General features: G+C 43.6%; 1 long non-coding RNA gene across 1 annotated transcript in view; it reads right to left on the reverse strand.

The window, feature by feature from the left end:
* Positions 1–2,294, reverse strand: part of LOC127000098 (uncharacterized) — a 76,234-nt gene extending 73,940 nt beyond the window's left edge. The window contains exon 1 of the long non-coding RNA XR_007753780.1: positions 2,151–2,294. This is a non-coding gene — a long non-coding RNA (uncharacterized LOC127000098). The remainder of the gene's footprint in view (positions 1–2,150) is intronic.
* Between the last annotated feature and the right edge of the window lie 12,135 nt (positions 2,295–14,429).

Genomic DNA, 14,429 nt, shown 5'->3' on the forward strand with positions numbered 1-14,429 from the left:
AAACTAACTGTATCACCTCTGATCATCTGTGTACTCACTATATATTTTTTTCTCCATTTTACTACTTGCCATTCTCTAATTTTACTCCACAATATTTTTTCTTCCTCTTCTTTTCTTCTTTTTCATTTCTCTTCTTTTTTTGTTCGTTCTTGTTCTTCTGGTTCTTCTTCTTGTTTTTCCTTTTCTTTTTCTTCTTCGTCGTCGTATTCTTATTTTTTTCTCTATTTTCACAAGCCAAACGTGGACAAATTCAAATCAACCAGACAGTTTTCGAACCTTTTATGCGGTCGATCCCGAGTAATCCGCTTGAATACTCTCTTGGTTATTTAATTCTTATTAGTAGTACCATTATTCCTATCATTATTATTTTTATTATGATTATTACTGTTATTATTGCTCCTAATGTTATTGCTATTTCTTAACTATACTTTCTTAGTTTACTGTTCTTCTGACCGTTAACAATATCAGTGCATCTTCCATAACATTGACGTATCATTTATCTGCTTGTGTTGCTCAGTCCAGCTTCGATTAAATGTTTTGTTTTCTTTTTGTCAACAGGTGAGTACAGCTGAACCCAAGCGGCACACCATTCTGGTCGTGCCCCTCCAAGGTATGTTTAAGGCAGTTTAACTTTTTGATGTCACAAGAGAGATTCAGGAAGCGAAAGCTCGGGAGAGACAGGAAGCATTGCTTTGTGAATGCACGAATAGATGCTGCAAGACTTTAAGTGAGCGATGAAATTGTAAATACCTTCTTCCTCTTGATTTTTCTTCTTCTTTTTCTTCTTCTTCTTTTTCTTCTTCTTCTTCTTCTTCTTCTTCTTCTTCTTCTTCTTCTTCTTCTTCTTCTTCTTCTTCTTCTTCTTCTTCTTCTTCTTCTTCTTCTTCTTCTTCTTCTTCTTCTTCTTCTTCTTCTTCTTCTTCTTCTTTGTCTTCGTCGTCGTCTTTTTATTTTCTTCATCTTCCTTCTCTTTGTATTTTTTTTCTATATGTTTTACAATTGCGTGTCCTTATTCCTCTTCCTCCTCCTCCTCCTCCTGAAGGAACCTTACGCGGCGGGTGGTTGGCGAGTGAGGAGAGGGTCGTTGGATGCTGAGTCAGTGTGTGTGTGTGTGTGTGTGTGTGTGTGTGTGTGTGTGTGTGTGTGTGTGTGTGTGTGTTTCAAGGATTTCGTTTTGATATTCTAGTCCTTCTTTTCTTTATTTAAACTTCCTACTTATTTTTCTTCCTCTCAAGTCTGTCTTCTCCTTTTCTTCTCCAATCCTCCTCCTCCTTCTCCTCCTCTGCTCCTCCGCTTCCTCTTCCCCCTCCTGGTCCTCCCTCTCCTTCTCTTCCTCTGTTGCCTTCTCTATCTCCAATCCTCCTCCTCCTCCTCCTCCTCTGCTCCTCCGCTTCCTCTTCCCCTTCCTGGTCCTCCCTCTCCTCCTCTTCCTCTGTTGCCTTCCGTATCTCCTCCTCCTCCTCCTCCTCTGCTCCTCCGCTTCCTCTTCCCCTTCCTGGTCCTCCCTCTCCTCCTCTTCCTCTGTTGCCTTCCCTATCTCCTCCTTCTCCTCCTCCTCCTCCCCCCCATCAACAAATCACACACTCAGGCCAGACTCGCCGCAAGATGGATGTCGGTAAGCACAATGTTTACTCTCACACACATGGGGCGGGCGGGCTGCCGGCTGATGACGGGCTGGCTGACTGGCTGACTGGGGGGCTGCCGGCGATCTGTATCAATGGTGATTTATGTCCGGGGAAGGCTTCTTTATCCTCCCCTTAGCTTCTCTGCTGCTGCTACTAACTACTGTGACGTGATGCTGTTGTTACTGTTTTTGTTGTTACTGCTCTTTGACTGTTTGGATGCTGATGTTTTATTTGGCTTGTTCTTCATATTGTTGGAAATTCATGATCAAGAAGGTTAATACACGTGCAATGCCGAAAAAAATATCTAGTTGTTTAGTATAAGTAGTAGTAGTAGTAGTAGTAGTAGTAGTAGGAGGAGGAGGAGGAGGAAAAAATTTAGTATCGGTATTAATATTAGTATAAGTAGTATTAGTAGGAGTTGTAGCAAAAGTATTCTTAGTATTGGTAGAATTCCTCATATTATTGATTTTCTGTCCGTTTCATCACCATCACATCGTAAATACATAAATAAACTCATAACTCTACCAAAGCTTCGTCGCATCACTCGTCGTATCCTCGTACAAGCCGACGCGAGACAGCACAAGACGCGTCGCTGCCACACGGGTGAGGGATCTTGTTATTTATTGCGCCGCCACGCTGCCATCACGGCCGGGACGCGAGCACTGGTGAGGACGAGCGGTGAATGGCGGCGGAGGAGGAGGAGGAGCAGGAGGAGGAGGAGATGTAAGCGGATGTTGCAATAATAATGTAATCGAAGGAATATATACATGATATAACAAAGATAAAAACAAGAAATAATGTTTGTGGTATATCGAAATTAAACGAAGAACTAAAAATACCAGGAGAGAAATAATGAGGTGGAAGAGGAGTGGGGAGAAGGAGGAGAAGGAGGAATAGGTGGATTAGGAGGTGAAAGAAGGAGGAGGAGGAGGAGGAGGAGGAGGAGGAGGAGGATGAGAATGAGTATGAGAATGAGGAGGAGGAGGAGGAGGAGGAGGAGGAGGAGGAGGAGGAGGACCGGTATACCAACAACGGCCGAAAGAGTAAGATTTGGATTGAACTGGCGGCAGAGCGATTGTTCCTGGTAATGGAGTTTTGTTACCATTAGGAAATACGAGGCGGCATAATGTTAGGGCGACGCCGTGCACACAGCTTCTGGCCCGTGTTGAGGAGGAGGAGGAGGAGGAGGAGGAGAAGGAGGAGGAGGAGAAGGAGGAGGAGAAGGAGGAGGAGGGCTGACGAGAAAAGTGGGGTTGCTGTATTTACTCAACAGGCGGAAAGGTGAATTATAAGGATCAAGAGAAGGAGGAGGAGGAGGAGCATCCCAGGAGACTTACGAGGCCCCCACACACTCCAGGGACGCCGCGGCCAAACTGGGACGGATATAACTTTGCACCAAACCACCGCGGCTGACGACGGCGGCGACGCGGGTAATACCGGGGACTGGCGGGGCAAAGGGTGGTCGTTGGCGGCATTACCAGGTCAAGGCTTCTGCGCCACCACCACCACCACCGCCAGTGCTCTCCGTCCTCTTGTTGGTCCATAGAGATGCTGCATGTTTGGTCCTGAGAGCGGGTTGTCTGTTTTAATCATTCTCTTGGGTTTGTTGAGGATAGTTCGGTGGTGTCTTTGAATGTTTGGCCTCTTTCCCTAGTCATCAGTTGGTTTTTTTTTTTCGTTTTTTATGTTTAGCTTAATTTGATGTTGTTGATTTTTACTTGGTTCTTTTTCTTCTTGTTTTTTTTTCATATCTTTTACTTTTATGTTCTTCCTTCCACCTCCACTTGTGTTTTTTTTTCTTTTCTTTCTTTCTTTCTTTTCTTCTTCTTCTTCTTCTTCTTTTTCTACTTCTTCTTCTTCTTCTTCTTCTTCTTCTTCTTCTTCTTCTTCTTCTTCTTCTTCCTTCACTTTTTTTTATCTCCTTCTTCTCCTCCTCCAGTATAACCTCTTTTCATTAAGACAACCTCCTCCTATTTAATATATTTTTTTCCTCCTTACGAGACCAACCACCACCACCACCACCGCCGCCGCCACCGCAGCCTCCCCTGTGATGCACGCGATCGCCACACAAACACACCTGAGGGCCCCGCGTGTGTTATTAACGGCCAGGTGTCGCCATAAACAGTCGATCCGCCGTGTTGCGCGTGATGGAGTTTTGTTATTAACTGGAAATGCGAGGCGACGTAATGGAGGAGCGGTGGCGTTGGCTGCAGAGGCGGGTGGCAGGCAGTACTCTTCTTCTTCTTCTTCTTCTTCTTCTTCTTCTTCTTCTTCTTCTTCTTCTTCTTGTTTCCTTCCTTCTTATTCTCCTTGTTTTGTAGTTTTTTGAGTTATTTTTACGTCTTGTTATTTTCATCTTATTTTGATCACTGTCCTATTTAATTTCTACTTCTTTCCATTCTCCATTTTAATTGGCTTTTCAATTTATTTATATTTATTGCATTTGTCTCTTGCTCCTATTTTGTTCTCGGCCTCTTCTTTTGTATAGCTGCGTCTTCTTGTTTTTGTTCTTGCTCTTGTTGTTGTTGTTGTTGTTGTTGTTGTTGTTGTTGTTGTTGTTGTTGTTGTTGTTGTTGTTGTTGTTCTTCTCCTCCTCCATTTGAAACCGAAACTAATCTAACTCACCGCCGACAGAAAAGGGCTAAAAAGGTGTGTTTTATTTTTTTGCTTGCCAGATCTCTCTCTCTCTCTCTCTCTCTCTCTCTCTCTCTCTCTCTCTCTCTCTCTCTCTCTCTCTCTCTCTCTCTCTCTCTCTCTCTCTCTCTCTTTTTGTCGTTTACGTGACTTACATGAAAAGATGAAAAATTCGAACGAAAGTAGGACGGAAAAAGAGGAGGAGGAGGAGGAGGAGGAGGAGGAGGAGGAGGAGGAGTGAGAGAAATCGATAACAAATGAAAAAAAAATAAAAAAATGGAGGATTATGGCCAGTTAGATTCCGCCTTTCCCACAGCCATCAAGATAAGGCGATTAGCTGAGTTTCCTTGCCGCAATTTGGGGCGGGGCGAGGCGGGCCCACCGATGGCCGCCCTAATCTAAACAATCTCGCTTCAATAAACACAATTGGACGCGCTCGCCTCTATTTCTCCTCCTCCTGCTCCCGGGGACTGAGGCGGAGGAGGAGGAGGAGGAGGAGGAGGAGGAGGAGGAGGAGGAGGCGGCTTCTTCATTCTCTCCTACACACACACACACACACACACACACACACACACACACACACACACACATTTTTTACTGTCCCCAACCATTTCATCACTACTGCCATTACCATCTCCACCACCACCACCGCCACCACCACCACATGTAAGGGTCATTAGAAGGGATCATCTTCATTGCCCGAACGTAAGGGAAATAAAAAAATATTGATTGGAGTGACGATGCAAAGTGTTCTGTGACTTGTACTACTGAGATGACCCTGTCCGATGTGACCCAATAATTCTTACCTATATTTCTGCTTGTATACAAAAACTTATGTGCCGGTGAAGTATAGGATCATTAGGCTGAAAAAAAACCCAGTATTAGTCTCGCCATGATGCGTTGTGTTTTTATTATAAGAGCAAAAAATAAGGATCAGAGGTTTATTAATAAATCGCCTGAATTATTTCTAAACAGGCAGGAAATTAAAGTCATCAAAAAAACAGGGAGGGAAAAAAGCTCTGGGATCAACAACACACAAGACCGTAATATTATGCTCCGCCGCCCGCCCCTCGCGATGAAAAGACCACAAAAAAGGGTGACAATAAAAAACACATATAATAAAACACTGCAACAACACCAGATAATATCCTGTTTGAACAATCGAACCGACAAAACCTCCTCCCATCCTCCATTCTCCCTTCCCTTCCTCCATTCGTCATCTCTCATTCTCCCTTCTCTTCCCCACCATTCATCCCTTCTCTCCTCTTTTTCCTTCCCTTCCTCTCTCCGTCTGTCCATCCTTTTCTCCTCCACCCATTTCATTCCTTCTCCTGCCGTCCTTCCCTCCCTTCTCTTCCTCCTCCTGCTCCTCGTTCCCTTCCTCTTTCCTCTATCACTTTCTGCAACTCATCAGAAAGGTATAATGTCAAAAGCCAGCCGTGTCCCGCCCCATCGCCCTCGTACGCACCAACCCACCCCGTCCCTGCCGCCCTACCCATTCCACAGACCACCCCATGCACCCACCCTTGCCCACCTTCGCTCACAGGTTGTAGAGGAGATGGGAAGCGTCACTCTCCCTCCCCAACCCATACCAAGACCCTTTTTCTTCGGGATAGATGGACGAAAGGATGGTATAGAGAAGGAAGAGTTTGACAGGCAAGCCATTATTTTGGGAGGTGAAATGGGATGTTGTGGGAATTTAAGAGATCAATGAGAAATGAGAGACGGGTCAATGAAAGGAAAGGGATGTGGGGATAGGAGTCCAGAGATAGGGGATAAAATGGTGAGAGAATAAGGCGTGAGAAGAATGGTGCGAAGAGGAAGAGCAAGTAATGAGTTTGATGGTATAAGTTGTTGAAGTTGAGTTTTGTAAATATTACTTTTTTATCTGTTTACTCGTGAATCATCTTGAGTGTTCTGGCTGTAAAGAAATTTGAAGAAGGCTGGAGTGGCTGAAATTGAGTAGGGAAGGCTGTGATGTATGAAGGGTTGTGTTGCAGCGTCGTTCATAATAATATATTCCAATCACGGTAAGAAAGCAAATTTAACACGGCGGTAAAATTTAGCGTTGTCCGTTATAGCTTAAAGTGTATTGAATCAAATCTCTCCATATATATTTCTGCCTCAAGCTAATCTTTCCCTTACTCATATGCCATTGATTCCCATTTACGTGTTTGCAACAGTACAATAATTCTAATTAGCAAGAGACACGAAACACACCTTTTTTTGTCACTCCTTAAACAGATGTTACCCTTTCATATCCACACTAGGTTCCACTTTTGCCACACATATCACCAGCAGCAGCCTCCACACCCCTAGCCACACCAACACCCATCCACCACCATCCACATTTCTAGCCACATCAATACATACGCACACCACAGTCACATCTCAAGCCTTACCAACACCCACGCACGCTACAGTCACCTCCATGGCCTCATAAACACCTACACCCTACCACCGCCACAGTTATAGTCACACCGTCGGTACTCAACACTAACAGTTTCAATATCCTTAGCTTTCATCTTTGTCACACCTACTTGCAATATCTCAGAAGCTATTACAACCTCACCTGCTACCACTGTTACTCTCCTCCTCCTCCTCCTCCTCCTTCTTCATCTCCTCCTCCTCCTCCTCCTCCTCCTCCTTTTCCCCCTTCTCCTACTCCTTCTCCTCCTCTTCCACTATCACGCCGGAAAATCTGCTACCGCCACGCACGCCTTGTTGTGAATAATAATGGAATACATTTACCTGGTGTGTGCTGAAGGCCATTTGCTTCGAATATTAGTTGCCTGAGATTATATTTTTTTTGTTCTTTAGTGTGGAGGCGTGACATTATTATTATTATTATTATTATTATTATTATTATTATTATTATTATTATTATTATTATTATTATTATTATTATAAAAAGATAATCGTGAATGAAGAGTGGACGGTAAGAAAGAAGGAAGTAAAGAAGTAAGAAAATGATGAGTGAAGGAATAAAGGTAACCAAAGAAAGATCAGGAACGTGAGGGAATTTGTCAAGCAATTATTATTTTTTTAGTTTTGATCAGCGAATCCTGGCACGGCTCAGGTTATTTCTGTCTTCACATACATTTTCATACTGCCTCTCCATAACAGCTTTGTGCCAACTACTTAATGACATTTTTTTTTCTGAAATTATGGTCGCTAATTTTTGTGTTCGATAATAAAGGATAAATATTCTAGTAATTCAAGTGTAGCAGTAACAGCTCTTGAGGTAATAGTAAATAACGGTCGTGGTGGTGGATGTATTGTGTAAAGCATTGAAGGGGGGTGGAGAGAGAGAGAGAGAGAGAGAGAGAGCGAGAGTGGAGAGAGAGAGAGAACGGGCCATAACTCGGAGGCAAACTAACACGAAAGCGTCAGATTGTAAGCGACCCAGTTTCACGCGGTTTCCCAGGCTGAACCGCAGGACGATGGCTTTGTGGCGGGGGTGGGGCCGGGGGTGGGGCCGGGGGAGGAGGAGGAAGAGGAGGAGGCTCGGTAAATGAGAGAGATGGGTCTACTTGATAGCTGTCACCACCACCGTTACCAGCACACAAACAGGAAGAGAGAGAGAGAGAGAGAGATTAGGTCAAGGGTCGGGAGATTTAGACCTGGATTTTAGCACCTGTTATCTTTCCTTTCATCAATAGTGAAGGCGAGATGGAATTGGGCTAATTTGTACGCATTACTCTCTCTCTCTCTCTCTCTCTCTCTCTCTCTCTCTCTCTCGCCATTGCCAGGTATTCCCCCGGCCGCCATTTTCCTCCGGGCGTCACGTTTCCGGTGCTTTACTCGTCTGGTTCCGCCCTGTCCTGCCCCGCCCGCCCGCCGCCTCCCGGCCCCTCCCGGCCCCTCCATTGGTCCCGCTTTGTTGACACTGCCGGCACGGCGTTTTTCCCGCCCCGCCCCGCCTCGTCTCCGCCACCCAGGGGCCTGCACACCTGCCGCCCCGCCATGGCCTGGTGCTGTGCGCGATGGTCGGGCTCATACATAATATTATTAGGCCTCTTTTACTTTCCTTCATTTTCTTCTTTTTCTTGTATCCCTTTTTCTATTGGCAAGTAATTTTAGCAAAACTGGATGCTAGTATTTCCACGAGAAACTGGCTCTCAACACCTCTCGCTTCCTCTCATATGTCAATATTTACTACCTTTAAACGAATTTAATTAAATAATTGGATAATCCAATAATGTTATATAGTGTTAAGATTGTTTCGTTTTTCGGATAATAGGATTTTGTATAAATACCACGAAACAATCTTAACACATTATTGATTATCCAATTATTTAATTAAATTCATTAAGTAAAATACTGACATATGAGAGGAAGAGGTGTTGAGTAAAGGTGTGACCCCTGCAGCCACCAATTACCCACCCGCCAGTTTATAATATATAATATATATATATATATATATATATATATATATATATATATATATATATATATATATATATATATATATATATATATATATATATATATAATATGTATACAGTGTGTGTGTGTGTGTGTGTGTGTGTGTGTGTGTGTGTGTGATCGGGCTCTTGTCGAACTTTTCAGCACGAAACTCATTTTGCTTCGTTGTCACAAATACTCACTAATAGTAGTTTACTTAATTAATGATGGAAAGTTGTTACCCTGGCGATGTCATTTGCTGAAATCTTTACAGCTACGCAAGGTGTCTTTGGAGACTACCGAATAGAAGCAGAAATCCTGTATCAATTTATACAAATATGATGTTCTCGCTTACTCCTCAGCACAAACCCAATTAGTACTAAAATCAGTGAAAAAGTACTATGAAAATTAATCTGCGTCATGGAACTAAACTGTTGCCAAAGTGAAGATTGGTAAGCATTACCTGTTTTGACCAGAACCATGTAAATTTCATGTTCTACCTCGAGTTTTCAGGATCGTGGTGTTCCTGATTGGAATACAGACAAGAGTGGTTCATATGCATTGTCGTATGTGCCCTATTCTCCTACTGCTTGTTAGGCTGAAACTTAGGTGATATGGTCCTTCACGCAGGCCTTGCTGTGCTCCGTCCCATGCTGATGGTGGTGCCTGTTGTGTCTGTTCTTGCCTAATTGTTCTCACTTTACTATTCGTACCCAGCTGTATATTTTAGAGGATTGAGTAAATCTCGATACTCTCGTCTTTCGAAACTATTTTATTATTCATTCCGTTTAGATTGCGTATACCATTCTGGCACACACGACTTCATTAGGTATTGGATTCCTGGGTGTGATAGCTCTGTTTGGGAGGCTAAATTTCGTCACATCCTTAAAACTTATTGTGTGTGTGTGTGTGTGTGTGTGTGTGTGTGTGTGTGTGTTATAGGGTGGGTGAGTGGGTGGATGAGTGTAGGTGTAGGTGTGCTTGCCTGTGTGTGTGTGTGTGTGTGTGTGTGCGCGCTTGCTTGCATAGGTCAGTGTGATAGATGAAAGAGGCTTTGTTAGGGAGGATGTGTGCGTGCTGCGGTTAGTGTAATGGCTGGAGGAGGAGGAGGAGGAGAGAGAGAGAGAGAGAGAGAGAGGAGAGGAGAGTGGGTGGATAGATGGTGAGTGTTGTCTTGGGGAGAGGGAGTGAGTGGAGGGTCGGGCGCGGACACAGGTGAGCAGAGAGTTGACAACCACTGGGCCTGGATACCTGTGGGACGCCCTTACCTTAACGGGACGCCAATTATCCAATTACAAAGAAATGCTGCTGCTGCCCTCCCTTCTTTCCCTCTACCTCCCCTTCCATTCCTCCTTCTCTTCCCTCTCACTTATTTTTTCTTATTTTTTTGTCCCTTTCATTTTCGTTTTCCCAAGTCCAGTTTTTCTCTGTTCATTCCCTTTTCCCTTCCCTCGCATTTATTTTTTTCCTTTTTTGTCCTATTCGATTTTCTTATCCCACGTCTTCTCCTTTCATGCATCCCTCTCTTTCCTCTCCTTTTATGTCCTTTTTGTTTTCGTTTTCTCTATCCCCTTTTCTTTATTCGTTCATTCATCTCTTCCATCTTTCATTTTTTCTTCTTTTTTTTTTGCTTTTCTTTTTCGTTATCCCAGTCTTCTCTATTGTCATTCCTCTCTTCCATCTCCTTTTATTTTTTTCCTTTTTTTGTCTTTTTCGTTTTCGTTTTCCTTATCCCAATTCTTGTCGTTTCATTCTTCCCCTCTGCCCTCTCATTCATCTTTTCTTCTTTTTTTGTCCTTTTTATTTTAATTTTCCTTACCCCACGTCTTCTCCCATTCCTCGTTTTCTTTCCTATCCTTTATTTTTCCTATTTTGTCTTTTTCGTTTTTCTTTTACTTCTTTAAATTTGGTCCTCCTTTTCTCATCCTTTACCGTGCCTTTTACCATTCTCTATTTTCCTTTTCCCTCTTCTCTCCTTTTACTTCGTCTTCTTTTTGTATCACTTCTTTCCTTTTTTTGTCCTCGTATGCGTATGGTTCTTTATGTCTGTCTTGTTTGCCCATGCTCTTATTTTCGTCACCTTCCCCCTAGTGAATGTTTGTCCCCCTCCCCTCCTCTCCCTTGTCTTGTTTTCATTCTTTTCTTTCTTCTTGTTTATCTTCTCTACTCTCTTGTCCTCACCTTCCCGTTTCTTGTTTCTGCTGTTGCTCTATTTGTCTTTTATCTTATTACTCTTCTTCCTTCCTTCGTCTCCTTATACCCTATTTCTTTCTTCCCCTGATCTTCTCTGTTTCTCTACTCCCTTTCAATCCTCGCTGCCTATGTCTATTTTTGGTGCCCTCTACTCCGTCTTTTATTTCTCACCTCTCCATTTCTCTTGTTTTCACGCTAGACTTTTGTTATTTCATTTTCTTTTCTCCCCATTTTAAACTCTCCTCTCCAATACCTTTTCTATTTTTCCCCCTTATTATTTATTTCGTCTTTGCATTTACCATCCATGTGTTCTTAACTGTATCTATTACATTTCTTTCATTTTCCATATATATTGTCTTCCCTCTATCTTTCCTTCACTTTTTCTGCTTTTTCCACCATTGTCCAGTGTTCTCCTCTCACCTTTTCCTAGTAGAGCATATGTTCTCTCCTCCTTTTATTTTTCTCTTACATCTCCTCATTTCTGTCCTCTCCTTTCCTTCGTTTCTCCTTATCTCTTTATCTCCTTATCCTCTCATCTTTTCCTAGTTAGCACATGTTCTTCACTCCTTCCATTTCTCTCTTACATCTAATCTCACCTTTTCACATTTCCCATCCCCTCTCATTTCTGTATTTCTTTTCCTTCGTTTCTCCTTATCTCTTTATTTCCTCATCCTCTCACCTTTACCTAGTTACGCATATGTTCCCCACTCCTTCCATTTCTCTCTTACATCTCATCTCACCTTTTCACATTTCCCATCCCCTTTCATTTCTGTCCTTCCTTTCCTTCGTTTCTCCTTATTTCTTTATCTCCTTATCCTCTCACCTTTTCCTAGTAGACCATATGTTCCCCACTCCTTCCATTTCTCTCTTACATCTCGTCTCACTTTTTCACATTTCCTATCCCCTTCCTTTCCTTCGTTTCTCCTTCTGACCTCTCGACTCGCCTGTGTGAAGACCGTGAGAAAGAGCAAGAAGAAGTGAAGGTTGGGCTGGAGATGGCGACGGAGATAGCAAAAGATTTTCACCTTGATAACCTACTTGTTGCGTGTAATAACTGAGTGTTTAGCGTTTTGCCGCGCCAGTGTGTGATGGAGGCAACTCACCCTCACCGAAGCTTGTCTGTGTTGAAATAAGTTTGTTCGTATGTGTGTGTGTGTGTGTGTGTGTGTGTGTGTGTGTGTGTGTGTGTGTGTGCGCATTTTTATCAGGAAGAAAAAAAATATACACACATACAAATAGTTAGTTGCATAGATGGACAGGTATATTTAGAGGAAGAATAAAAAAGAGTAATTACTGACGTCCTTGAGGGTGTAGAAAACCATCAATGTTATTTTTCGCATATAATAATAGAGAGCATTTATTCTCTCTCTCTCTCTCTCTCTCTCTCTCTCTCTCTCTCTCTCTCTCTCTCTCTCTCTCTCTCTCTCTCTCTCTCTCTCTCTCTCTCTCTCTCTCTCTATTTTATCACCCAATCTTATCACCCACACTCATCTTTATTTTCCCCAACGTCATCCCACTATAACCAGGATCATCAACCTTCTTTCCTCCTCCTCCTCCTCCTCCTCCTCCTCCTCCCTCTCAGCATCTTCCCTCCCCGCCGGAAGTTGGCAATGAGTTCAGCACGTGACCTGCGCCTGCCGGGAGTCACAGGTCAGGGGTCACACACGCCACTTGGTGATGATGACGCCGCAGCTTACTTACGCTCCCGCACATTACGCACCGTGGGGAGAAAATTACGCCCGGAAACCCCGCCATTTGTCATTTTTTTTCTTGTTATCTCGTTTTCGTGTTTTTCTCTCTCTCTCTCTCTCTCTCTCTCTCTCTCTCTCTCTCTCTCTCTCTCTCTCTCTCTCTCTCTCTCTCTCTCTCTCTCTCTCTCTCTCTCTCTCTCTCTCTCTCTCTCTCTTGTGGGGTGGGGGGTGGGGTCAGTGAATGGAGGTGTCGTTTGTGTATGTGTTGTGTGTGTGTGTGTGTGTGTGTGTGTGTGTGTGTGTGTGTGAGAGAGAGAGAGAGAGAGAGAGAGAGAGAGAGAGAGAGAGAGAGAGAGAGAGAAGGGGCTAGGGGGGGCGGAAGTGGATGCGCGCGGGGTGGAGAGCAGGCCAGTGGGTGTTGAGAAAGCCCCGCGCCGAGAATTAAAGATGAACCTTATGTCATTTGGCTCCTTACTTGGCTGTTGTGGCTGTTAGTGATCTTATTTATGTGGGCATTCTACGCAGGCATTAAGGCGCTAACAAACCCCATAAATAGAGCAAGGAATAGAAAAACAACTGAATTTAGTAAAGTTAACTAAAAAATTAATGGACTTTTGTTGCTTTCTTATTCATGACACTGTAAAAAGGACTTGAATAATAGAAGACTGTCTGGAAACTATAGTCCAATCGAGCAGCTCTCCCCTTGCTTAACTATATAAAACGTAAGGATGTAATAACTAAGGAAATGATTAAATTGTTTTCAGTTGGTCAGAAAGAACGAAAGCATCATGTTATACGACAATGAGTCTCCTTTACTGTAATGAGTGGAACCAAAATATGCGTAAACAGAAATTGAATAAAACCAAATAATGGAAATAACGAAGAGAGAGAGAGAGAGAGAGAGAGAGAGAGAGAGAGAGAGAGAGAGAGAGAGAGAGAGAACGGGGGGAGGGCTCACAGTGACGTGGGATTATCATAACGGGGAGAAAATTGCGCTGTTATTGAGTGTCTCGGGAGAAGGTTCACCCCCACCTAACAAGTGACGACCCCTGACCTGTGACCTGCTGGAGGAGACGATGGAGGAGGAGGAGGAGGAGAAAGAAGAGAAGATGGAAGAAGAGGAGAAGAAAAGGTAGCAGGGAGATGAGGTTGAGGAAACAGTAGCCGTAGGAGAAAGAAGAGAGACAGGAAGATAATGTGTATAGGTTAGGTTAAAGAGTAAGGTTGATAATGGTCAGAAAATGGTGATGATGATGATGATGATGATGATGATGATGATGATGAGGAGGAGGAGGAGGAGGAGGAGGAGGAGGAGGAGGAGGAGGAGAAAAAAGTAAAGATATAGAGAAAGATGGAGGTAAAGAAGAAAATAAATCATAAATAATTAATAAAAAAAGATAAACAACGAGAGAGAGAGAGAGAGAGAGAGCGGTAATGACGCCTACACAGACACGGCTTTGCTAATGAGAGGTTTACACACTTGCTCAGGTGTTAAATCACGTTGAATTAGTCATCACCTTAATAGGCAGGTGAGACGGAGCTGGTGGTGGTGGTGGTGGTGGAGGTGGTGGTGGTGGAGGTGGTAGTGGTGGAGGTGGTAACTGTGACGGTGCTTGGTTTATGCTATCTCTCTCTCTCTCTCTCTCTCTCTCTCTCTCTCTCTCTCTCTCTCTCACACAAAAAAAACTTTCTTCCCACATGTGAACGGAATGTCTCCCTCGTTAATTAATTAGACCAGATCGAGAAGAAGAAGAGGAGGAGGAGGAGGAGGAGGAGGAGGAGGAGGAGGAGGGGGGGGGGGGCTTCCATAAAATTCAACGTGGCATTTGGAATAATTGACGCCGCGCTGTTAATTGGCAATGGTATGAGCGGCTCCTCT

Source organism: Eriocheir sinensis, chromosome 17, assembly GCF_024679095.1.
Source record: "Eriocheir sinensis breed Jianghai 21 chromosome 17, ASM2467909v1, whole genome shotgun sequence".
Lineage (NCBI taxonomy): Eukaryota > Metazoa > Arthropoda > Malacostraca > Decapoda > Varunidae > Eriocheir > Eriocheir sinensis.